This window comes from Rhamphochromis longiceps, linkage group LG6 (genome assembly GCF_057381845.1).
Source record: "Rhamphochromis longiceps isolate RC_006_pf linkage group LG6, R_longiceps_female_GT1.1, whole genome shotgun sequence".
Taxonomy (NCBI): Eukaryota; Metazoa; Chordata; class Actinopteri; order Cichliformes; family Cichlidae; genus Rhamphochromis; species Rhamphochromis longiceps.
Window position 1 is genome coordinate 25813888 of NC_140562.1, and position 24793 is coordinate 25838680.

The 24793-nt window shown below is 41.4% G+C and overlaps 1 protein-coding gene across 9 annotated transcripts in view; it reads right to left on the reverse strand.

Moving 5' to 3' along the window:
* Positions 1-17564, reverse strand: part of rbm47 (RNA binding motif protein 47) — a 38620-nt gene extending 21056 nt beyond the window's left edge. For 5 of the 9 annotated variants that reach the window (XM_085409897.1, XM_085409894.1, XM_085409896.1 and 2 more), the window contains exons 1-2: positions 16413-16596; positions 15671-15825 (exon numbers count right to left, since the gene is read on the reverse strand). The gene's annotated coding sequence lies outside the window, so the exon portion shown is untranslated. Of the gene's footprint in view, positions 1-15047; positions 15115-15670; positions 15826-16412; positions 16597-17418 lie in introns of those variants that run through there. The other 4 variants (XM_085409888.1, XM_085409889.1, XM_085409893.1 and 1 more) reach the window with 4 other exon arrangements.
* Positions 17565-24793: the final 7229 nt, after the last annotated feature.

Here is a 24793-nt window from a genome sequence, read left to right on the forward strand (position 1 = left end):
AGTTTTTAATAAATGTAACAGACTGGCAGAGCTAGAAACAACTAAAAAGTGAGGGAACGCCTCTCATTAAAAATAAAAACGTGAGGCTAGAGGCCTTTCTGTGGCTTTGTGAGCTAAATTTCTTTCACACGCTAACATATACTTTAGTGATTGACAGGTTTATTTTATTTTTAATTATCATTGCTAATTAAATGTTTACATTAAATGTAAATGTAATTAAATATCTCAACAAGCTAACTTTCAAATTAAGCCAAGTTAAGCTATCAGAAGTTAAGCTAAATCATTTAAGCTAAGCTCAGCATGTTAGCTTGGACAAACAAGCTAACTTTGTTTATTTTAATCAGTCCTCACTATTGGGAGCAGTTAGCAGCAGTCACGGAGCTTCAGTCCAGTCTCAAGGCGGTTTGTGGAAAATTCACCAAAAAATGTTTTTTGTGTGTGTGTTTTTGCGCCGGTAAAAACAAGTTTGCCATATTTTTCACCAGCTAGTAGAGCTATGTTTGTAATTTGTTGGACAAAGATACAGTTTCTGTGCACCTAACAGCTACTTCAGTCAATCAAGCTGTGAGTGGCATGCAGACCTTTAGCTAAGGGGTTTAACAGTGTTCCCTTTTTCTATATCTTCAGGCGTATTTCAGTCAAAGGTCTGTACAGATTATTAACCTAGTGCGGTACTGTAAATCAGAAGAGATTACTTTAGGCTGGAGGCATTTTCAGTTGTATTGAAAGACACAAACCCTTTGTCAAAGTGATATATCCTTGATTTATAGCTCAGGTTCAATCAAGTCAGTATTACAAAAAGTCTGTTAGATATTTCTGGTTTTGCCACAGTGTGTGCACAATGACATTTTTCTGGCCACTCCCAGCGAGTATCATGATTAAGTTTCACCTGACTCTTTTGTTCATGTTGAATTAAATATGAACTGAAAGTCACTTTGGTGGTAACATATTAAAGACAAAGTAAATGGAAATCAAAGCAAAGCAGTCACATTCCAGTCATATTTACCAAAAACACGAGGAAGGTGACAGAGAATAAGAACTGACAATTTACATAACTACATAACACGTAAAGAGAACAGTGCCCTATAATCTTATCAGATGGGATACAGTTACTACAGGGGGAGGTTTGTGCATGTGTGTGTGTGTGTTAGTGCCATTGTACAAGTGACACATTAACCAGTGGCTCTGTTAATGAAGGACAGGCAATCACTGGTTCTTTTGGCAGTACACACTCTCATTATATGCAGATACCCAGTTCAAAGTTTAAAATGGAGAAATCTATTCTCTCTCCAGTGGGGTGTAAAAGGGTTGCTGTGATGGCTATACAGAGTCATAAATTTATTTTAAAGTAGGAGAGCGCGTGACTCAAACACCAAGATGACTTTATGGCTCACGCACTGCCTCTCAAACTTTAAGTAAGCATCTCTAAGGTGCCTTCCTGATCTCACATCAACGATTCATGACCCAGGTGATATTTATACTATGATAATATTATCTCTAATAACTCAAATACACAAATAATCTTTTAAAAATTTAAATAAGAACAAAACATAAGTAGGTTTAGAGATCATTAATTAAGGTTGTATATTTTTTTCAACTATCTCTACAAGAGGAGCTATAGTTAATAGATATATGAATTTGAAAAATCATGGCCGGCGCCAATTGTCCCTAAGTAAGAATCACTTCCTCCAAAAGCTAAAGTGGGAAGCTACTACGGTTTAAACCAACAGCAAGAACAGGGTCTCTCAAATAAAAGTGCAAAACAGCGTGAATGAAATGCAATACAAGCAAAGAGTCACAGCCGAATGAAGAGGAGACACAAACAGAGAGAAAGAGATATGGGACCGGCCCTGCAGGTCTGACATGAACCATTGGAAGCAGTACACAAACGACTTTTCCAACGGACAGTGTGATGTTCAAGTCTGTAGAAAAGCCAGATGTCTTGTTTCTAAATCAAAGTGAGAGCAGCAGATACCAAAAATTCAACACCCCAAAAGACCAACATCAGCTGATATCACTGAGCTGGAAGTTTACTGTGTAAATGTGGTTACACACAGAAAACAAGAATTTAAACAGTTTTATTGGCAGTTTTATTTTAATGTACATCTGACTTTTCTCAGCTCAAGGTTAACCGGTCTGTGCGTTCTGTAACGTTTTTTTCAAATAAAGTCAGTGTTAATTGAGCATGACGTTCGTTCAGGCAGGACAATGCCAGCCCTCATGAGCTGATGGCTCAGGTGATACCTGTGCAAACATCCAAACTGAAAATCTCATACAGTCAGTGCACATATACACACCACTTTGCAACCCTGACTGAATCTGACTGAATCAGTGCTATATCCATTATCATTGACACCTGCGCTGCTCTTTCTGCTTCTGTCCGCACCTCCAGCTTTCAATAACTTGCACATGAAACTAAGTCATACCACCAGATATTTAAATGTTAAGGTTTAGATACTGGCATTGACTTCAGACCAGTGCAAACACTCCAGATGCTCAAACATATGCTGATATGATACAGCCTGTGCACATTTCCATTTGCCTTTGCTAACCTTTAAGAACAATTATTCCGTTTAATGAATCGATCATAAAAACTTCTGCAAAATCATTTAAAAGTATCTGCTGCATTCAATTTGAGAAGTATGATCAGCGCTGCATTTTAGAGCGTTTGAAATTCACGTATAAAGTCAAACATCATCAGCGGGTTTGCAACGAGATCTCGTTGGGGTGGCGTTTAGGTTTTGTGTTGAATGTAAACTTCAGTGTCTTTACTACAGTTAATGCATAAACATTACAGAAATGCCCTGACATGTGTCTCAGCACCGCAAGGTGTCCGTTTCTCATGAAAAGATTTCCACCAGGCAGCAGATCACCCCACTGTCAGAGGCAGCAACTCAACCCGCTTTAAAAATAAAAAAATAAAAATAAAGACAGACTCTGGGGTTTCAGTGTGATGTTATCCATGTTTATCTGTCAGCATGTACCAGTCAGCTCTGACCTAATAACTGTAAAATATAAAATGTTTAGTAGTAGTAAAAAGTACCAGTAAAACTATCCAGTATTGCTTCACATACAGTAGATAAGATCTACTAAAAATCTAAAACCAAAACAGAAACAAAAATATACACAAAAATGCAAAAAACAAAAACAGCATCTCCAGTCCTCCTTCTCCTTTATCACATACAGTTTTGCAACATGCTCTATTTTAGGGTCAGTATCACACCATTAAGTATTTTGTATTACTAAGTATTTTGTCACCCATGCCTTTTGTAGGACACAAGTGTCCTTGTGAAATGTAGCGAATCATAACTGGATGGGAACGGTTTCACTTCAGCATTCTCGTCATCATCACCCCAACAGAGGGAGCAAACAGCACAGGGTGTCAAACACTTGCATATATGTGATTGCACAAAGCTTGTAGCGTGCACGGAGAGAGAAAGATTAAACCTGTCCAGCATAAAGAGGGGGGAAAAATGCTGTTCAGCTTAAAAATGCTCAGATAATAAGACTGCACTGAAGCCAAACAGGAAAAGTCTGGTTCTACTCAGTCTAACACTTCCTCATTCAAAGGGTCACCTCGCATCCTGTAACTGCTGTCAGCCAATCTGCATGTCCCACTTATCGTGAACAAAAATGACTCAGCACAAAAAGAAAGCCTTTTTGGCCTCCTACCGCACAACCGCGCGCTCACAGGACGTTAAAGTCCTGATCTTTTTTTTTTCTTCCATTGTGATGAAAGAAGTTTTCCCTTTTGCCTAGAATTTGTCAGCTGACACGTTGGTCATGTGGCTTATCGCTAACCAGTGAAAGAGCAGCAGCAGTGTGTGTGTGTTTGTGTGCTTAGCTGCTACAATCACTGCCAAGGTCAAGGAGACCATGAAAGAAGGATAAAGAACTATGAGTAAAAGACCTGAAGGAGCTCAAAAACATGCGGACACCACAGAAATAAAGAAATAGTCATCCTTATGACTGTTAACCGCACTGTAGCCACCTATTATCTGGCCAACAACCAGCAACCGCTGTAACGTCAATGTGGATGAGTGTCCTCCACCAACACGAGAAACAAAACTAACAATCATGTGACGGAGCATGAGCAGCAAGGGCGTGAAATAAGAGACAGACCAGAGGAGATGGGCCAGTTGTACAGGATTAAAGCTGCGCTTGTTAAATCACCACTTCAGCTAAAATTCACGCAGTATTGTGCAAAAGTTTTAAGCCACCCCTCATTTCCTTACATTTTGCCTCTAAGGAGCCAGACTTTCTTGGAACATTTCAAAGCAGTCTTGAGCAAGGCCTTAAGATCTTTCAGTGATTTTCTTTGGACATTGGCTCCTTTTCCCACTCATTTCCAGTCCTGTCCCTGTCCCCAGTACCTGACCATCTTCAGAGGAATGTTTTTTCTGTTTGTTGAGCCACTCAGCCCTGACACATTACTCATTCATAAATAAATAAGGCACCTGACTCAAGGGATGAACCAGTGTTGCGTCTACAGACTACTTAGCTTTACCAGCATTGGTACAAAACCACATCATTTGTTCCCATTTCTTTTGTTGAATCTATGAACTATGCCACATATATCACAGCCTGACAGACACAAAATCGTATATTTGCACTACCAAGATGATTCTCAAAGCTGTTAGCTGGAAACTTGGCATATCTCAGCATGCTGCAGAGCGTGTCCTTAAAAATTTGAGGAAACAAAGACAAAGGGAAGACGAAAGAAGAAGTGGCAGGTAGGGCTGGGCCATATTATACCGTTCACGGTAATACCGGTATAATGTTAGGCAACGATAGGAAAATGAAATATCGCGATAGAATGGGAGTAAAACGCGCATGCGCAGTGCCTTTGTTTTCATACGCACATGGCCGATTGTTGAGTGAAACAGATGAACCAGAATTGGTTTGTAAAAATGGTGCAACTTCAGTGATGTGGAACTGGTTTGGTGTTTGTTCGTCAGATACACAACAAAGCACATTTTTTTGCAGAACATGCAAGCGGCCGTTGTTATTGTCATATTTGTCGGATTAAGATGCTCTTAAATCTGGGAGTAACCTCGGTCCTAAACTCCGTATGCTTCAGGTCAAACAACACTGCAGCATCACTTAGAGGTAAAAACTGTCTAAATTCTTTCATCTTTAATAAAACGATCAGCATTGCTGCTTTACCAGGTGTAACTATAAAGTTTAACTTCCAGGCATCCATGAAAACAAAAGTTATTACATTTAACGGAGTTAGAAGTTAGCAGGAAGTTAGCGGAAGTTAGCTCGCTAGTTTCGCTAGTTACCTAAGCATGATATTACATGTTCTGACTGAGAGATTTCTGAAAAAATTCAAACGTACAGCTCTGCTATCACTTCCAACATAAATGAAGACAGGAAACTAAACAGCAGTGACGTTTGTAGGGTTACTGAAGTTGGGCTAGCTGGTATATAATGATGTGCTACGTGATCGCTAGCGACACAGCTATGTTAGCATAACATAAACAGTGAAGCTGGAGGATGAACGCTAACACTTTTCCACTTATAAAAGTTAACGTGAAGGTTCCAGATGGTTAGAGACAAATGCAATCGCATGGCAGGATGCTGTAAACGGACCAAACTTCAGTCAGGAGAACAACTGAGATAATCCATCCACAATACGAGGTTAGTCATTAATATACTGCAACAACATGGGAATAGAGCAGCTGCCAGAGAATTCAACATTAATGAATCAATGGTACAGAAGTGGAGGAAGCAAGAAGAATGAGTTTAATAAAGTTTGATTTATCTGACTGCTTTGTTTCGCTTAATGTGCCTTATAATCCTGTGCACCTTATGGTCCGAAAAATACGTACTGCACACTGCAGTTTAATGTTGCAAAGCACCTCTTTTTAACTTCAGTAGATATTATACATGGTTATGCTCAGGATATGTCAGCCCATTTCTACTGGAAATGCCTTTTGGTTAAACTTTCAGCAAGGAATTTGCATTTGCACTGTTACATTTTTATAAAGCTTTAATGTACATAAAAACCAGCTTCTTGTTTAAGTGAAAATAAATGGAAGGTTGTCTTTTTGCGCTAGTAATGTTGTGGAGTTGTATTTTGTCTCGCATCAATTATATCGTCGGTTATATCGTTATCGCAAATTTTCAAATATATATCGTGATAAATATTTTTGGCCATATCGCCCTGCTCTAGTGGCAGGCCTAAAAGCTATCCACAACAGATGAACAGTATCTAAAAGTCATGTCCTTATGAAGAAGGAAAAAAAATCCAATCCTGACAAAGGACCCGAGTGATGTGTCTGGCCCTACACATTTACTGTGCGGGATCATCCAGACAGCAAGAACAAAGAGAGCTTTGAATGTCCTTCAAGAAGCCTGGAGAACTGCTCCTAAAGAAATGACAAGAAAGCTTCCCTAAGAGATTTCAGTCTGTGTTGTAGACTGAAGAAGAATTGTCATTCTGAATGTCTTCTTACCCATTTTGTAGTGTAAAGAAATGAGAGGAGGCTCAAGACTTTTAAATTAAACCACAATAAAGGACACACAGCACTTACTGCAAATAATTCTAACTGATAAAAGAAATCTTGCGAAACTAGATGCACTTTCCTAAAAAGAAAAAAAGAAAAAGAAGTCCAGTAAGGACAACCGGCCAGTGTTTGTGAAGGACACTGAGCGCACAGACATTCAATGTCAAGGATGTCAGCAAACCTTTTATTCTGGAACCGTTTTCCAAACGTGACGCAGCGTTTTTAATGGCTGCTCAAACAGCAGTTCAGCGTCAAAATGTTTGCCCTGGTAATCGTCAGCAGTCACCAGTTAACTTTGTGAATATTTGCATTAACAGGGCAGCAATTTTGATATGTTCACTGTAGTACAAACGCGTGGTTAACAGTCAGAGCCTCTGATTGGTTGTCTTATCATATACCAGCAGTAGTAAGCATCACATGTCTTTATGAATGGAGCATCACCTATAATCAGTCCACTTCCATAAATGTACTGTATGTCATGCTTTAGCATACAAGTAATGCATCTTTTGTCTTTTGGCATCATCCCTTACTTCCTGGAAAGACTGAACAATCTCTAGCTAGCACACCTAAAGAAATGAAAACACACACACTCGGTAAAGTGAGAAGGGAAGGTAGGCAGATAAGAACAGAATGAACAGAATGAAAAGCGGATGGAATTCATCGCTGTTCTCGACAGCTAACGCACAATAGCTGTTCTGCTAAACAGTGTCATGCACACCGCCCCGAAACAGAGGCTTAATGACGTGAAAAATACAAAGACATCACCCTGAGAAACTAAAGCAGTGTGAATTCCACCTGTTCACCTGCTCCCGTACTGAAACCCCTAATACAACAAAGGGGAGGGAAGAAGGGGGGGTGTGGGAACATAAGAGAGAGGGAAGATCAGAGAGAGAAAGAGCCCGACTGTCTGCATATAAAGAGTGTGTGTGTGTGTGTGTGTGTGTGTGTGTGTGTGTGTGTGTGTGTGTGTGTGTGTGTGTGTGTGTGTGTGTGTGTGTGTGAGAGAGAGTGCTTCAGTGTGGATACTTTATGTCAGTTTTGTGCATCAGTTCAGATTCAACCTACAGAACATTCCATTCTGGCACAGTGTGAGTCTGCGTGTGCACATGTTTGTGGTCGTGGTTTAGATTTGAAGAATACCGGAAAGTAGTGGTTAAATTATCTGTTCTTAACATATATGTAAATGACTTTACTGTCCTCTTAAGTGATGGAAATTCAGCCCTGTGTGTCTGCGTTTGGCCTTATCAGGAGATCCAGTGCAGAGCCGTGTGTAGCTTCTTTCCCTGCAACAGACTCACTTACACACAAAACACACCCCTCAACAACATCCACATTTACTCGCCCTCCCTGCCAGTATCAAACCACCCTCTGCACACACACACACCTTGCCTCTTGGCCTGCTGTCCAGACAACTAACCCATTGTGTGTAGCAACAGGTATGCAGAGAAGAGTCTGTTTGAGTACATGCAACAAGAAACTTGGTGTGTGTGTGTCTGTGAACAAGCTAAAAGGATACCTTGGCATTTTTTCCCCAAGTCTGTTTCATAATGATTCCAACATGAGCTTATGCACTTTACTTTTGTTTTGTAATCTCTGCAGCTCCTCTACGAAAGCACCTGAAGTTTAACTGTCTGTTAGGACAAACGTAGGGTTTGTCCTACGTCCCTTACATTAGAAACCGGTTATGCCACTGCTAATATGGACAAATACAGAAGACAAAGCATCATACATACGTTTGTGAACCTGTCTTATAACATGTCTCCGACCTCACTCGTTTAACCCGAAAGGGCGCAAGAGGAGGATTTAGGAAACAAGCAGTGAAATGAAGCACGATAACAGCATTAGTGTACGAGCAGGTTTGGGGGACAGAAGAGGGAAGGGAGGGAGGCGAGCAGGATAGGAGGAGAGGATGGAGGGTTCAGCGGTGTCACCGCACTGGGGGGGTGGAGGGGTTACTCGTGGGTCAAAGGTTGAACAGCACAAAGGCAGAGGGAGAGAGGGGAAAGGGGGGAAGAGGAGTGTTGATCCAGCCTTCGCAGTGAGTGGAAGTCACCTGTTTACACACTCGACAGTTCCGCCACGCTCACAGAAGGAAGGCAGTTGCACAATATCACATCTCAAAGGCACAGTCTAACTACAAAGAGGGGAAAAAAAAGACTTTTTCACATTTAAATGTTGTGAAATCAGTCTACACAGACAGATAATCCGAGTTTTGAAATAACTGTCTCCTTATCGTGGTTGACAGCGTTCATGTGGTCAAAGAATGAAATATAAATGATCCCTTTGAACACTAATCTTCAGTGCTGTTCAGTGGAAGCACTACATATTATTAACTATATCTAGGAGGTGAACACAAGAGTACACAGTGTAAGAAGCTAAGTGGTGGTGGCTGGGGTAGATAGTGGAATTAAGAGTTTGGACAGTCTGACACTACGATTTATATTTGAAGTCCTACTTGCATGTTGATTTAGGCAAAAAAAAGTATGGTTAATTAAAGTGGCAATAAAATCAATGCAGATATCTTTCAATTATAAAAAGTGTACCAATGCTTTAGTTGAGTTGAGAGTAAATAAACTGTCAGCAACCAGTGAACAGGTGACCTATCTAACTGTATTTTGGAGAAAGAATTTTTTTAATTTAATGAAGACACAACTTGCATATTCTGCTACGTATCTACAGAGCAGATTTAACACATATGTATAATCCTGCTACTAGACTTCAGAGGTTTCAACTCCTGATAATGTGGTTTTTTCACACACAGCACAGCATTTTCCTCAAAATCTACTTCCGCAAACAGGATTAGTCCGTTAACTGTTCTGGACAGACATGTTGGTGCTGAATTTCTTAAGTAAAATAATCACCACAAACTGGTTGTTTGTGCTGTCTTTGCAGCACAGCAGGTTTCACCAGTACAAAACCACTCAGAAATAACTGAATGCGGAATCATTACATGGTAATAGTTCTCCAAGCTTTCATAAATATGTTTCAAGGAAATGATTTTATCCTCAAAAGTTCCTGCTTGAGAACATTTCAGATCTACAAAAGGGTTTGATTCACAGCTGAACATTTCTGATTGGTTTAGTAATTGAGGGATAACTTTTGTAGTAGCACAACAAGAGCTGCTCGCTTTTACCAAAAGAGAGACAATCTAGAGAATTTGTCGATCCTTTAGTTATTGATAAACAAGGCTGGAAAGAGCATGTTCATCATGATAAATGTCAGAGGACACCTTGCAGAGTAGGTAGTTTAGCAGCGACTTGCTTTGTTGCTTGTAAAGTTGGCTGGCAGACTTTGCGTTATATCTGTCCATGCAGAATACATTTTTTTAGCTTTCTCTGGGTACTTAGCAAAAAAGAGCACACACAGAAGGCTTATTTTTGCATCTCGCACCACTCTTTCAAGAAACAGTTGCCTTTGAGCTGACTGAACTGTGGTGATGATCTCTGCCTGGAGGTCAGAGAGCCATCAGAGGAAAGAAGGTAAAAGAAGAAGAGTGAGAACAATACAGAGACCTGGGGTTTTCTTGACCTGGTCATGGGCGTAGCCATCCTTGGATAAAGCTAAAGTTACAGGAAGTGCTTGGATGAAATATCCGATTTACATAATGGTTCATCTTTCACAGCAAAAATTCACTTTAAATCACCCAGTGATTATCTGTGAAGTTTCAGTTGTACAAACAGACCCTTTGACCATAGCATTTCACTCAATGCGTAATCTATAACTGAAGAGTACATTTGTCGGCTTATCCACGTTTGTAACATCTGAACAGTTTGTTAAGCAACTGGACATCTGCTGACGTTACTTTTTATCCTGGCTGTGCGAAAACAGCCGTCATGTTACCGAAGATAAAATATAGATAAACAACAACGTGTCTGTGTCGTGTTTGTTGTCTGACAGTATGGTGATGTCCTAATCTCTGGATAAGGACAATCTCTGCGAGGTCCTGTGCTTGTGATGTTACTAAGTGCAACCCTGGTTTTCATCCAAGTGTAACTTTAAAGTGTGAAGGAGGTGTCTATCCAATCAGAATCCAGGATGGCTGGATTATAGATTTTGCTCCTGATTACAGCTAGCACCCATCGTCCTCTCAGTACAGATGCCGTTAGTTATGAAAATAATGTCCTGAGCTCTCGAGCATCACTGCCCAGGGTTGTAACGCTTTAGTGACTGTTGTCACTGTCTCATTATGGCTATGGCTAACGCCACACTGGTAAGAGCTGGTGTGGTTATCTACAAAGTTCACTTGTGGGTCATATAGTTTCTCTACTCCTTCCACTGCATAAATACAGAGTTGGTGAACCTGACAGTTAAGCTCAGTGTCTCTGTGCAGCTTTTGCTGTGTTTTGAAGGTGATCGTCTGTGGTCATGAAGCTATTTAATGCTTCAGTTTTGAAGCTAGCGGTCCTACGTTTCAGTGCCGACTTGAGTCGGGGGTTCCAGATTGAGTGAGTGAGGGGTTACTTTGATGCCCCCTAAGAGCCACATGAATGCTTGACTCATAGGTGTTACTTTCTCCAGTCGTCTCAATCAAAATATTCGACGGCCTTAGCTAAAAGCTCAAACACTTCAAAACAGTAACTCTAAAGTCCTTTCTGGTAAAAATGAGACTACTTTAGCATTACTAAGGATCTGTGCATGACACGCTACAGTTCTCTCAGATTAAGAGGCAGGAACTAAACAGCTGTTATCACTGTTTTAGCTTGGACGGGAGGCTGAAGGGTTTAACCCCTCATACCCCTTATTTGGAGGGATGAGCACAGATGAATGTGTTGTGCATCTCAGACTGAGAAGAGCCTGTAGCAGAACATTTTGCAGATAATAAATGGCTCATAGCAGAGAGATGGCAAGTCAGAGTTGTTACCGCTCTCCCTCAGTGGAGGATGAGGGGCTGATGTCATTGCTGCAGACAGAATTGGTCGGGAACTGTTCTCATCTTCTGAGGGGGGGAGCGGGTTTAAACCTTTTGCTAAGGAAAGAGTAACAGGAGCAACAATAGCTGAAGGAGTTTGATGGGAGAAAACAGAACTAATGACACTCCATAGGGCTTTTCCAATATCCTACGTACACTTAACTGAAACAGAGCCGTAAGAAGAGTACGCTGTGGAGGACACCTCTGCCCAGAGGTTAAAAAAAATAAAAGTTAAGAGCAGAAGAGGGAGGACAATAAGGGAGCTGGGGTTTTCTTGACCTGGTCAGAGGTTTAGTCCCAGTGATATCAAATCACAGCTATGGTTACAGGAAGTGATTAGAGGAGGGATCCAACCATTTACCTGGGTCGTGTTTCAAAGTAGTTTTTTTTTTTTTAAATCAGCTAATTAGTTCAAGATTGATCTTCAGACTACATTTATGAGATTCAATGCTTTATGGAAAAATACACGCTCACTCTTACACCCTACAGCCAATTCAGAATCGGTGATTAACCCAACAGGCATGTGTTTGAACTGTGGGAGGAAGCCATGCAGGTGCAAGGTGCAGGGAGAACATGCAGACTCCACACAGAAAGACTCCCGGTGGATTCAAATCCAGGATTTTATTATATAATATTATATAATAATAATTATATTTCATTAAATCTCAACAAGCCGTTTGCTAAAGCAGGGATGTTAAAGTCATTTTACATAAAGGGCCACATAAAGTTTAAGTGGGCCAAACGAGTGAAGCTCTCTCTTTCTGTCAGTGTAAAGAAGTTTAACATTAAATCCCTCAGATAAGAAAAAGTTTCAAGTTGCAGTTTCAACAGCTCATCTCACTTTTTCTACACAATAAAGAAATGTGCCTGTAGTAAATCAAAGACATCTGTCAGCCTGATTCATTCAGCTTAAATTGTAAAAACCAGAAAAAGATCTGGTAGCTCATCGCCCAGACCATCCTGTAATTATGAAACAGGACGTTTATTTTAATTCACAAAAAATCTTTCTTTTTCTTTCATGTTTCTTACTGTGGAATCATTGCAAAACAACACAAAACAGGAATTTCTATTGTAGAAAATGAAAACAGAAACTATCTTTTACATAATTACTTGGGTGTAGTGTGAATGGCCACGGGGGAGGGCTTTTTTTGGTAGCAAATACTGTAAAACTTGTGAAAATACAGATGCAAGCCCATGATTTAAGTCCTCCTTCACATTTTTCCAAAACCATCAGTGGGCCAGATTGGAGTCCTCGCCAGGCCGATTCTGGCCCTCGGGCTTTATATTTCACATCGCTGCTCTAAAGTGAAACAAACCCTAACCAAAGCGCTTGAGGCGTGTATTATAAAACTAATTCTTTCAACAAATGTTTTTTTCAATGGTTTTTAAAAACACCATCACTTTTGTTCTGTTTGATAGACTTTCAGAAAATCTGATTTCATGAATTGAGGAACTGGCCCTTTAAAACTCCTGATGACTACTGTTCCTCCAAATTTATTTGTCATCCTCTCTGACAATCTTCTAACATTTCTTTTCCGCCACGTTTCTCATTCTCAACCCTTATTTTCCATCTTTGTTACAAGAGGAAGAGACAAGCACATTATAAATCATATGTTCCTCTCCCTTTTTTTCCACCTGTACTTGTTACCCTATTTTTTTAAGCTCGGTTCAACTTCCCTTCAGCTCACTGCTGTTCGGTGTTTGGCCCGATCAGAGGGGAGCTGAAGAGGGAGGTGGGGGGTTGATAAAGGGGAAGAATGTGGCCATTGTGCTTTCCCGGTATGTGTGTATTTGCGACAAACAGAAAGAAAGAAAGGGAGAGAGAGGAGAGCAAGGCTGATCAGATCTTGTTACAGGTGTTTCATAAACAACACAATAGCACTAACAGGTTTCCTTCTGCCTCTCCGCTGCACTCGTTACTCTGCAGCTCTAGATCTCTGCCTATGTGCTGGTGGATTAGGCTTACGGTTTTGTCGCGTACACACCACACTGAATCTGTGCTTCCCCATCATGAGCATAAGATGATCATGTGACAGACATGTGACATGATCATGGTGCACGCTTGTGTCTGTGTGAGTGTGCAGTTTATGCTGTTTCTCTTCCTTATGCTTGAGGTTTGCTGAATAATAAAGTCCAATCGGTTTCTTGCTTTAAAAAAACTGATATGTTAATTAAATAAAAGATCTCTTCCTGTTGCCTTCTGGTTTAAGAAATCTGTCTTTTCTTCCTGAAACTAGACAGGGCCAAAACACAGCAAAAATAAATTCAAACTAGGACAAACATCGAGATATAAATGTATGTCTTAGATGACGTCTGCTTCTGTGCTTTCCACTTGTGGAATGTGATACAGCGAGTTGAGAGATAAGCGCCACTCGGAAAAATGGTTCACCTATTGAACTTGGTTACACAATCAGTAACGAAGCCACAGCTACTGTCCAAGACGGCGACACAGACAAACGCAAAGCCCCGATTGAATAACCCCTTCCATATGCTAACCATTCAACTGGTTTCTATTTTTGGCTTCGGTTTTTACATCAGAATGTCTAAAGAAGCCACGTGTCACCACTTCATCAGGTCTGACCAGCACTTCAACACACACACACACCTTTGAAACACCTTACAGGTCCAGGTATTTACAGTATTCACACGGAAGCTGGCCATCTGTACACAAACATTTCGTCTTGTTTCCATCACTTCAGAAGGCAGCAAACTGACTTATGCTTATTTCCTGAAGACATACCCTCATGCTAACCTTAAACTGGCTCTAACCTGAACCCAAACCTGAACTGAGGTCACTGAAGTTAACTGAAACTAAGCTAAAGAGTAAACTAGTGAGAAAAAGAACAATTCAATTAACTGAGATAAAATAAACTTCTGACAAATAAAACAAACGTACATGGTAGTTGTCTTTAGTTTTTGTCAGTTTGGTCAAATTTGCTCAGATAGTAAACGCGAGGTCTGTGCAAATGTTTACCGAGACTGGATGTCTACAAGGCTGTGAGTGACAGTGGTGTGTTTGTATTGTAGAAGCTAATCTGATCTAATCCCTGACAACAACCTCCAATATTATAGAGAAAAATAATACTGAAAAAAGCAAAAACCAGACGCTCTCATTGGATCTCAGAGAGTGAGCAGAGTCTAGCCTGGTTAGTACTTTGGCTGTAAGCTTCGTGTGGGACTATGGTGCAGTGGTTAGCACTGTTCCAGGTTTGAACCCCAGCTTATCTACCCCACATGGACGTGAAGTAGATGTAGACAAGTGTAGACAAGTAGATAAGTGTATAGAATAAAGTACAGTATGGATGTATGGTTAAAATGTGACTTCTAGTCTAAAAGCACTTTAATAATCTAACTTAAAATTTTCCACCCCAAAAAAATGATGAAGGAATAACTTGGTCAACCGGCCCCATACTGCATGCCAAACTGGTTACCAGGAAACAGAAACTAAAGTTAACTTCAATGCAAGTACAACTTAAATTACTGTAAACTGGCATATGACTTACTGTCATTTTTACACTCTGATTTCCTTTCAACTGACATTTAAAAGTCACACATAGTATATTATTGTACTTTGAATGCTTGCTTGAATGAGCTTTAGCATAAATAAGATTTGAGGCATCACTTACTGCATTTCCTTATGTGGAGAAACACGTGAATATTTCCAGAAACTACAGCTGGACAAATGACAGCTTGTTCTTGAAAAGATCAGCTGGATGTAAACTGTCACACACACACAAAAACACACAGACACACGGGTACACACACGCACACACTACTCTGCTTTCATATGCACACATATATACTCGAGCAGCTAAGTCTCATTTGCACAACAACAGGACACCCAAGGCTAACTGGCGCCCTGCTCGACCAGTTTCTGAAACCCACACACACACACAGAAGATGACAAGACAAGAACACATAGAACACACACACACACACACACACACAAATAAACATTCAGTACTCGCTCCGTAACCTTGCAGTGAAGGTTACAGCAGTCAGTTGGGTCAATGTGAACACTGGACCAGCTGAAGAAATGTCCTTCCAGATTACCCACTGTGTGAGTGTGTGTGCATGTGTGTGTCTGTGTGTGAGTGTGTGCTGTTAAACCTCCAGGTGAGAAAACACACCATTGCTCTCAGCTACATTTACAACATAACTGTTCAGACTGAAATGAGAGAGAATTTCTGAAAAAGAAAAAAAAGAAAAAAAAGGGGGGGGGTGCACACACGATGAGTTCCCAGCCAACCTGTAGGATGATGGGACGTGTAGTCACGGCGTCGGCGTCAAAAGGCAACGATCCGGCTTGTCACTTTCTCATCTTCCCCTCCTGCCTTCTATCTTCCTTTGTACAGACAGTCAGGTTCTCTCCGGCTCCGTGTTCGCTGTCAGGGCACTTCCTGTCTTCAATGACAAGTCCCCCAAAGCACAATGAGAAGAGATCTCAGACACTTCTGTCAAACACACTGCACACACACACACTGCACACACACACACACACACACACACACACAGAGGAGAGGACGACTCAAAGTTTCTCTTCTCCTTTTGGTGTTTTTTTGGATTCTGACTCAGATCCTCTCTGTTTGTCCTCTCCTCTGCTCCAGTCACGACAGCGCTCGTAGACGTAACAGCGGGAGACGGGAGAAGGAGGCCGGTGCACAAGGTCTCGAAGTGGAGGAGAGAACAGGAGGTGACAGAGTTGAAGGAAAGCATTAGAGAGAGAGAGGGAGGGAAAGAGGGAGGGAGCGAGGGAGGCCACTGGTAATTAGTGAGTCTGTACCTGACTCTCACTGACATAAGCCCCACATTCCTCAGAAGCGAGAAGGGGGGAGAGATGAGGAGGGAGAGAGGAAAAGGGGAAAAAGTTTGGAACACACACTAATCATCCCAGGACACACATCAGAGAGGACCCTCTTCATCCCAACATACACACAACCACACACACACACACACACACACACACACACACACAAATCTGTCTTCCTTACAGCACAGCATAACTGTCACGGCGCTCAAGTCAAGCCTGCATGATGTTCAGCGAAGGTGCTGCCGGTCCTGAAGCTTCGCCGTCTGTCACCTAAACGCTCCACACACCTGCTTTTAGTCCCCTTTCTTTCTTCTACCTCTCTCTCAGCTCGTCTTTCCCTTTCTGTTTCTCTCTTTCGCTATGTGTATGGTGTACACACTGCCAGCTCCTAAAACTCACCAAACCAGAATCTGACTGCCCATACCCCCAGCACACCTCCTCCCTGCCTCCTCCTTCCTATCATTCCGGATAGGAAACGCTATCCTCCTGTGGCCCTGTCCAATCCAAGTGTGTGTGTGTGTGTGTTTGAGTGAGTTAGTGCGATCAGCCAGACCTGAGAGAGGAGATTCAGCAGCAATCCTCTAAAGGAGTTTCCTGCACACCTACCACATGATCGCTCTCATCCACCGCTTGCTTATTAGTGATGATCACACACGCTCATTCACAAATACACACATACACCCCTGAGGTCACGATGACATGCTGTCTTTACACTGTAGTGTTCACCTCTCTGACGTGCGTGCTGCAGATCCCTCTGTAATGACACCTTTGTGTAATAACAACCCACTCGGGCACTCTCTCAGGTTTCTTGTGTTTGAATTGTCAGCATGAGCGTGACAAAAAGCATGACTGACAGCTGAAAGGGAAATCCAAACCTTTAAATGTCCAATATAAACAGTTTCTCACTTCTGTTAAGGAGGGTTATGCCGTAAAGCTGAACAGAAAGTAAAAACTGTTTTTTCTTTCTACTCCTTCACACAGTCCTTCCTCGTCTCATGCACTTTATCCTCTTTTCTGATCTTTTCAGAAAATGTCATACTTGTTTGATCATGTTATTGAGGTTCAGCAACCCTCAGTCACAGTATTCACTTCTCATTCAAGACTGCGTAAAGTGTATTCCTGTATCTCTGTGTGTGTGTGTGTGTGTGTGTGTGTGTGTGTGCGCGTGTGTGTGTTGGTTACCCTACCTGAATTCCTTGGAGAGTTTGGCGTAGGCGGGACCAAGCGCTTCCTTCTTCCTGATCTCAGGTACGTGGCGAGCGCGACGTCTTTGTGACAGCCAGTTGTCATGGAGACAAGGAGAGAGCGCTGTGCTGAACAGGAGTGTCCGCGGTCAGCCAACCAGCAGACTGAGAACAGAAGAGAGAAGTGAGGACGCTGGATTTCTGTTTAGTGTAACAACACACACACACAGAAACACACACACACAAACAGTAGGGAACTTGCGAGCATGTGTGTGTGTGTGTGAGTGTGTATAGGAAACTGAGATTGAGTCAGATGTGCTCACACAGAGAAATAACGTTTCAACACAGCGGCTGAACTCTAGCAGGGAGGCGGCCGGGCCGTTGATTAAGTTGCTCAATACTTTTTGACTTTAATGCTTACTTAACAGATTTCACACAATCCTTAAAAAAACTGCAAATACAAAAGCATATACACGGCAATAAGTCAGGCTTCTGTAACTGCAGCAGGCTGTGCAGTTCACCCCAAGTAATCTAAATACATCACGATACAGGTTTCACGGCTGATTGTTTCCTACTCTACTAACATAAGAGGAAGCGGTGAAGAAGCACAGATTAAACAAGTTTTAGCCACCATTGCCCGATTCTAGAGTAAAAGTAGATAAAACCCACCTACACCCTGGAACAGGGTTGCACCAGCCAAGCGTAAGCCTAGTCTTAACTACACCCAGTCCCAGTGATTCACATTAATTGCTGGGGTGGATTTTTAATGATTTTCTGGTGTCTCACTAACTTATAATTTTGGCTTTTGCAAGCAAATAAAATGGAATAAAAGAAGAGGTGATTTCACCACTTCAACACTGGAAAAGCAAAATTACTAAAGCTGTGCAAGAACGCACAGGTGCAGAGTCTAGTTTGGTAAGAAGAAGAAACAACTCGGAAATCTGTTCAGAAAACAGTGGAAGGAAAAAGTGGAAAGATGTTCAGCTGCCGTGTTGAGGTCCAGTCGCAGCTCTTCAGTAGCTCTTTCCTTAGAGAATCGAAACAGCTCCCCAGTGCTGTATCTGTCCATCCCTCACAGCTCTCTACTCTCTAAAAGTCTTATTGTGGAGTCGGTGTCATAAAAAAGCTGATATTTTAACTTCACGTGTGCTCCTCTGCAGGTTCACGATTCACACCACGCCCAGAAGAACGCATAATCCTATATTGCACAACAGGCAAAACTCTTATGTCAGACTTAAGATGCTAAGATAAAACTGATTACGCTTAAGACCTGTTGTAAGCTCTGCTGTTACGACCAGCCCGCTGTGCCTGAAGTTTGGTGGTTTAAAAAAAGTAAAATAAATGGGCAGACGCAAGTTCATCGTAATGCTTTGTGGAAAAGGCACCCACACACGAGCGCACATTTTGTATATTCTTTGCATCTTTCTGCCTTTGGTCCGGTCCTTATTTATTCTCAGTCAGAATGTGATCAGGTGACTGACTCTGCCATTTTAGGATCTTTCACCTATTTATTCTTTAAAGCTTTAGTAATGTGCTGGGCGTCTGCCAGTAGAGAATCAATCGAACAATCAATGCCAGAGTACCTGTTCGACTGGTGACCTGCTTGTGTTTTTTCTCTGCATATTTGGATAAAGGCTGATCTTTGTTTCGTCGTTCCACAGACATTTGCCCCACATCTTTACCCGTTTCTTGTTTTGCAAATTCCAACCTGCCTAATAACCTGCTTATAGGGCTTACCTGGGGTTTGTGTCTCGTGATGAATCATCTGACCTTTCTTGCCTACGTACCAGGAAGCATTCTTGACTTATTTTGCTGTCTCAATATATTTAGAGGGTTTTTTTCCCCACCATCACGTAAAATTATTTTTCCAGTCATCCACACTGACTGGAGTTCCTCAGGCTTTAATATAATATGACTTTGATAAAGCTTAGAATTTAAGGTAGCATCTGTAATTTCACATGCGAAGACCAAAAAAAGCCCAAATATTTATGGTCTGTGTCGTATAAGGCATGCATATCCGGGGAGTGGGGTGGGGGGGGGGAATTTCCATAATTTTATTATCCAGCAAATCGCTTTTACTCGTTTCCTAAATAAACCTGTGTTTTTTCCAACCACAACCATTTTCTTTACAGGGTGAACATCCGCCTGCACAGACTTGCTTTAGTTAAGTGTTACGTCACAGTGAGTGGAAGATCATAGCTGCTTTTGAGTACCATTATTGATGTGTGTTGATACAGGACAGGCTTTTGAAAGTTATAAATCCCCACTGACAATATAATAACTCTGACACGAGATGAACGAGTTTATGGTTTAAAGACCATCAGCTTTTGAAAGACCATACTTTATGAGGTGGATAAAGTTTCACCGGCATGGTCTGTGCACGTGAGGTGAAAATTAAAACATTAAAATATATTTGTTGCATGTAGTTTGTTCTGTAAAAATCAGTCTGGTATGTAGGACTACAATAATTATTCATTTCAGATAAATATGTAAAATGTGTTTTGTTTATGGCTTGTGCACACTCTGTCAGTCAATTTTCATACACAAATCATGCTGTTTACGCCAGAAATAGATCAAAGTGCTCCAACAGAAGTTTTAAAAAGTCATTATGAGGACTGAAGTCTTACTGCGTGACACTGATCCGGCCTCCTATAGCAATGCTTTCTGTGACGGGGAGGAAATCATTACCGATGGATGTCATTTTCACAGATAAAGGCAGTTCTATTGAGTGCAAGGGTTGGCATTGTTTAAAAGTTTACAGTGCTCATATCATGTTTAACGGTTGGAGGCTTCCAATAAAGAGTAGTCGTTCATAGGTCACGGGGAGATAAAAGTGTGATCATATACAGTTCACTGTGTCAAAGGAGGGAGGGCGGCTTAAACTGAGAAAGCTCCATTTGGCTTTTTCCCATTTAAAATGGCATAAAACACAACATGAAGCTGATTACAGTATAAGTTAAGCTGAAAAATCTGTTAAACATACATTTTCTTGTTTACAAAAGGAAAGAAAAGGAAATCCTTTAAGTGGCATCTGTAAACAAACCAGAGTTGAAGGATAATCGAGGTTAATTACCACCTGAACTATTTCCGTATTTAAGGTTATGCTTTATAGCTTCTCCTCACTTAACAAGACAGATTACGACAAAAAAAATAGGAAAACAAATGAGAAGAGTCGTTATTTTAACGAAGTCTCACACTCACTGGTCACTTTATTAGGTACACCTTACTAGTGCTTGGTTGGACCCCCGTTTTTGCCTTCAGAGCTTCCTTAACTCTTCATGGCACAGACTCGACATTCCTCAAATTTTAGTCCATACTGACATGATAGCATCACAGTTACTGCAGATTTTTTGGCTGCACATCCATCATGTGAATCACTCATGTCATCACAGCCCAAATGTGCACTGTTGATTTGGGATCTGGTGACTATGAAGGCCATCTGAGTACAATGAACTCACTGTCGCGTCCAAGAAACCACGTTAATGATCTGCGCTTTGTGACATGGAGTGTTCATGGTCAGCAACAATACTCAGGCAGGGTGTGGTGTTTAAATGGGGCACAGAATACCCCCCCCCCCACACACACACACACACAGACACACACACAGACACTATTACACTAACACCAGACCCCTGAACCATTCACAGAAGGTTGGACGGACCCATGGTTTAATGCTGTTTACGCAAATTTCTAACCGTGCTATTCAAATGTTGCAGCAGAAATCGACACTCATCATACTAGGCAATGTTTTTGCAATCTTCTATTGTCCAGTTTCGGTGAGCCTGTGTGATTTGTAGCCTCAGTTTTCTGTTCAGTATTCTGCTGTTGTATCCCATCGTCTGTCTTCAGAGATGACCATCTGCCTTAGCTGTAACGAGTTTAATCGTTTAAACAAATTTAAACAATGCCAACTCTTGCACTCAATAGAACTGCCTTTATCTGTGAAAATGACATCCATCGGTAATGATTTCCTCCCCGTCACAGAAAGCATTGATATAGGAGGCCAAAGTCAGGAGGCCAAATGTTAAATCTCCCCACTCTCCTCCAACATTTGACATCAATAAAGCATTTTCACCCATAGACTGCCGCTTGACCAGCCCGAACGTCTCTGTAAACACTAGAGATGCTTGTGTGGGAAAATCCCAGCAGGTCAGCAGTTCCTGAAATACTCAGAACGGCTTGTCAGGCAACAACCAAAGTCAACGCTCAAAGTCACCTGAATCACCTTTCTTCCCCATTCTGATGTCCAGTTTGAACTTCAGCGAGTCCTCTCGGCCATGTCTACATGCATTTAGTTTCTGCAATGTGATTGGCTGATTAGATATTTGTGTTAACAAGCAGCTGAACAGGTGCACCTAACAAACTGGCTGGCGAGTAGTCATTTCAGCAGATTATTTTTGGCACTTTAAGTTATTTAAGAAAACTAGAAAAAGAGAACACCTCAAAATCCTGCACCCTTCATTAAACTTGTAATTTACAGGCACAGAGTCTTGCACATGTGCACACAAGAAAGCACACACTCCCCATAATAAAAACCTCAGACCATGCCCTCGTTCCTACTTAATAGAAAGAGAGATCTGAGACACTGAGAGGAAGCTTCCAGCTCTCCTGATACTCTTATGACGCCTCACAATGGCGCACAAAGGGATGAGGCAGTTTAGTTATTCACCCCCAACAAAGTGGGTCCAATCAAGTTGTCACGCACACAACAAGGAGAACGGAGAAAGGTGGAAAACTTGGATCATGTTACTAATGTGAACTGGATTTACGAAGTCTATCAAAAGACCGTAAGTGCTGCGACTGCAGTTCGCGTCTCTCTTCAAGACCATAATTCTAGTTAACAGATTTTGACGCAAAGACTTTGTTTTAAAGTCAGGTAAGTGCGATAAGAGTTAGATTTGAACAAGCTTCCAGGAAATTAATCTAAGCCAGTGTAATGTTGCCTGAAGCTATATAAACACTAATATGCACAAATATCCTTGAAAAATGTGTCAAGTGTTTAGCAGTGGGTAAAACTAAAAAGCTCTCCTTCAAATATTACTGCCTGCATCGTGGGGTAGTTAAACAAGAACTAACAAGGAAGCATTATGATGGGAAGCAACAGCATCAGACCTGGAACCACTTGTGTGCACATTTTATTTACACAATGTGTGAATGTGTGCGCAGCTACAAAGCGTATCTCTGACGTCTCATAAGTATGTGAAAGCCAATAAATGCATAATGGTAGGTATTGTGTGTGCAGGGAGATATTAGAGATCGGGTAAAAACAACTTGCTCTCCCTTATTGTGTTTGATGCTGAAGAACAGTGAATGAGACAAGCAGCCGTCACAACTGTACACCAGGCGTGGGCAGCATTGTTTCTGAGGCTGACACGGGCTCAGCAGAGTTCATCGTTAACTGAAGCTGCTAAATGTGGTTCATGTTTCTGCAAGAAGCTGAAACAAGAGCTGGACTCGACACATGAAGAGACAGCTGAAATGTCTTCCATTGTTTGTCTCATAGTATAACTACCAAGCTCTACAGCTTTTATATTTTTTCAGAGGTTTAGTTTTTCTTTTATGACATCGGAGCCATAACTTGTGTGCTACAGACTGTATATAAAATATTGACATAAACACAGAGATGTGCAGTCCGGTTTTGGTGTCTTGGAGGCCGATTTAATGAACCAGCCGTAGAACAGATTGAGATACCAAAGGACCGTTTCAGATGATCACAGCTTAAAGTGCAACCTTCCTTTTAATTCTTTTTAAGCCTGATGTGGAGGATCGTTTTTAAAAAATGAACATCATGTTGTCTTCAATAAGACTTGAACTCGGCAGTTGAGTCCATTAGCATATCAGTGAAATGTCTGCTGCCGCATTAGTGCGAAATGTGTCTTTTTCTAAGCTTTTATACAGTTTGACTTCTTTTTCCAACCAGAAGAGTTACCTCAAACTGATTCTGTCTGGCCTCTATTTTCAGACCCTGAAGCCATGCTCATCCTTTTTATATTTTAAAAAAATAATAAAACAAGAAACAGAATAACTTGAAAAAGCTACTTTTTTCAGAACTTAATCCAGAAAGGTAAACTTTCGTGGTTATGGCTTACAGCTCGTGAAAAATCAGCTATAATTCTGAAGATCAATCAAAAAGGTTTCAACAGAAATGTCAGAATAATGAAAATTCAGTACAAGGTTCGAGCTCCTTTCTGTAAGTGTCTCCATCGATGCAGCGTGGCACTTCGGCTGAGGCGTTACTGAAGTCCAGGTTGTTTCATAGTGGCCTTCAGCTGGTCTGTGATTATTCGGTCAGGTGTTTCTCATCTCTCTCTTGACAATACCTCGTAGATTCTCTGAGTTCCGATCAGGAGAGTTGGCACAGCATCAGCATGTTCAGCAAATCATTTGTAGTAGGTTTTGGCTCAGTGGGCAGGTACTAAGTCCTCTTGGAAAAGGAAGTCTGCATCTCCATAAACCCAGTCATCAGAGGGAAGCATGAAGTGCTCTTAAATCTGTGTTGACTTTGGACTTGATACAGTGGACATACCACCAACAACAGCAGCAGATGACATGGAAACCCAAACCATCACAGAGAACGCAAACTTCACCCTGGTCTTCTAAAACCTTGTATTTTGTGCCTCTGCACTCTTCCTCCAGGATCTAGATTTAATTTCTATTCATGGTAAATGGTAAATGGCCTGCATTTGTATAGCGCTTTACTCAGTCCCTAAGGACCCCAAAGCGCTTTACACTACATTCACACACACATTCACACACTGGCAATGGCAAGCTACATTGTAGCCACAGCTGCCCTGGGGCGCACTGACAGAGGCTCATAGTTTTATTTTTCACAGTTTAACAGGACTTTGGAGCAAACAGCCCAGTTCTTTCTCTCCTTAGCTCTTGTAAGATGTTTCTGACACTGTCTCTGGCTCAAGAGTGGCTTGGTATTAGCTGCTCCTGTACTGAAGATGCCTGCGCGTGGTGGCGCTTACTGCACTGACACCAGCATTAGTGCACTCCTTGTGAAGCTCTCCAAAGTTACTGACGTCATGTTTTTAACGTGCAGTCATCCGTGTTGCTTGTGCACCTTTTCCAACCACACCTTTCCCTTCTATTAATATGCTGTGATGCAGCATTCTGTGAACAGCCAGCTTTTTCAGCAATGACCTGCGTTTTCCCCTCATTGTGGAGGATGTCAAAGATCATCATCAGGACAACTTTCAAATCAGCAGTTTTCCCACTGACTGTGCACTTTATGTGTAATAACTATAGAATATGAACGTCCAACTTATTAAAATTGAATTAGGAAAAAATAAACTTTCTCAATGATGATCTAAGATTTTCTAAAGTTGTTTTTGATTGTTTTGATTTCTTTAGTACGCTCCGCGGTTATGAT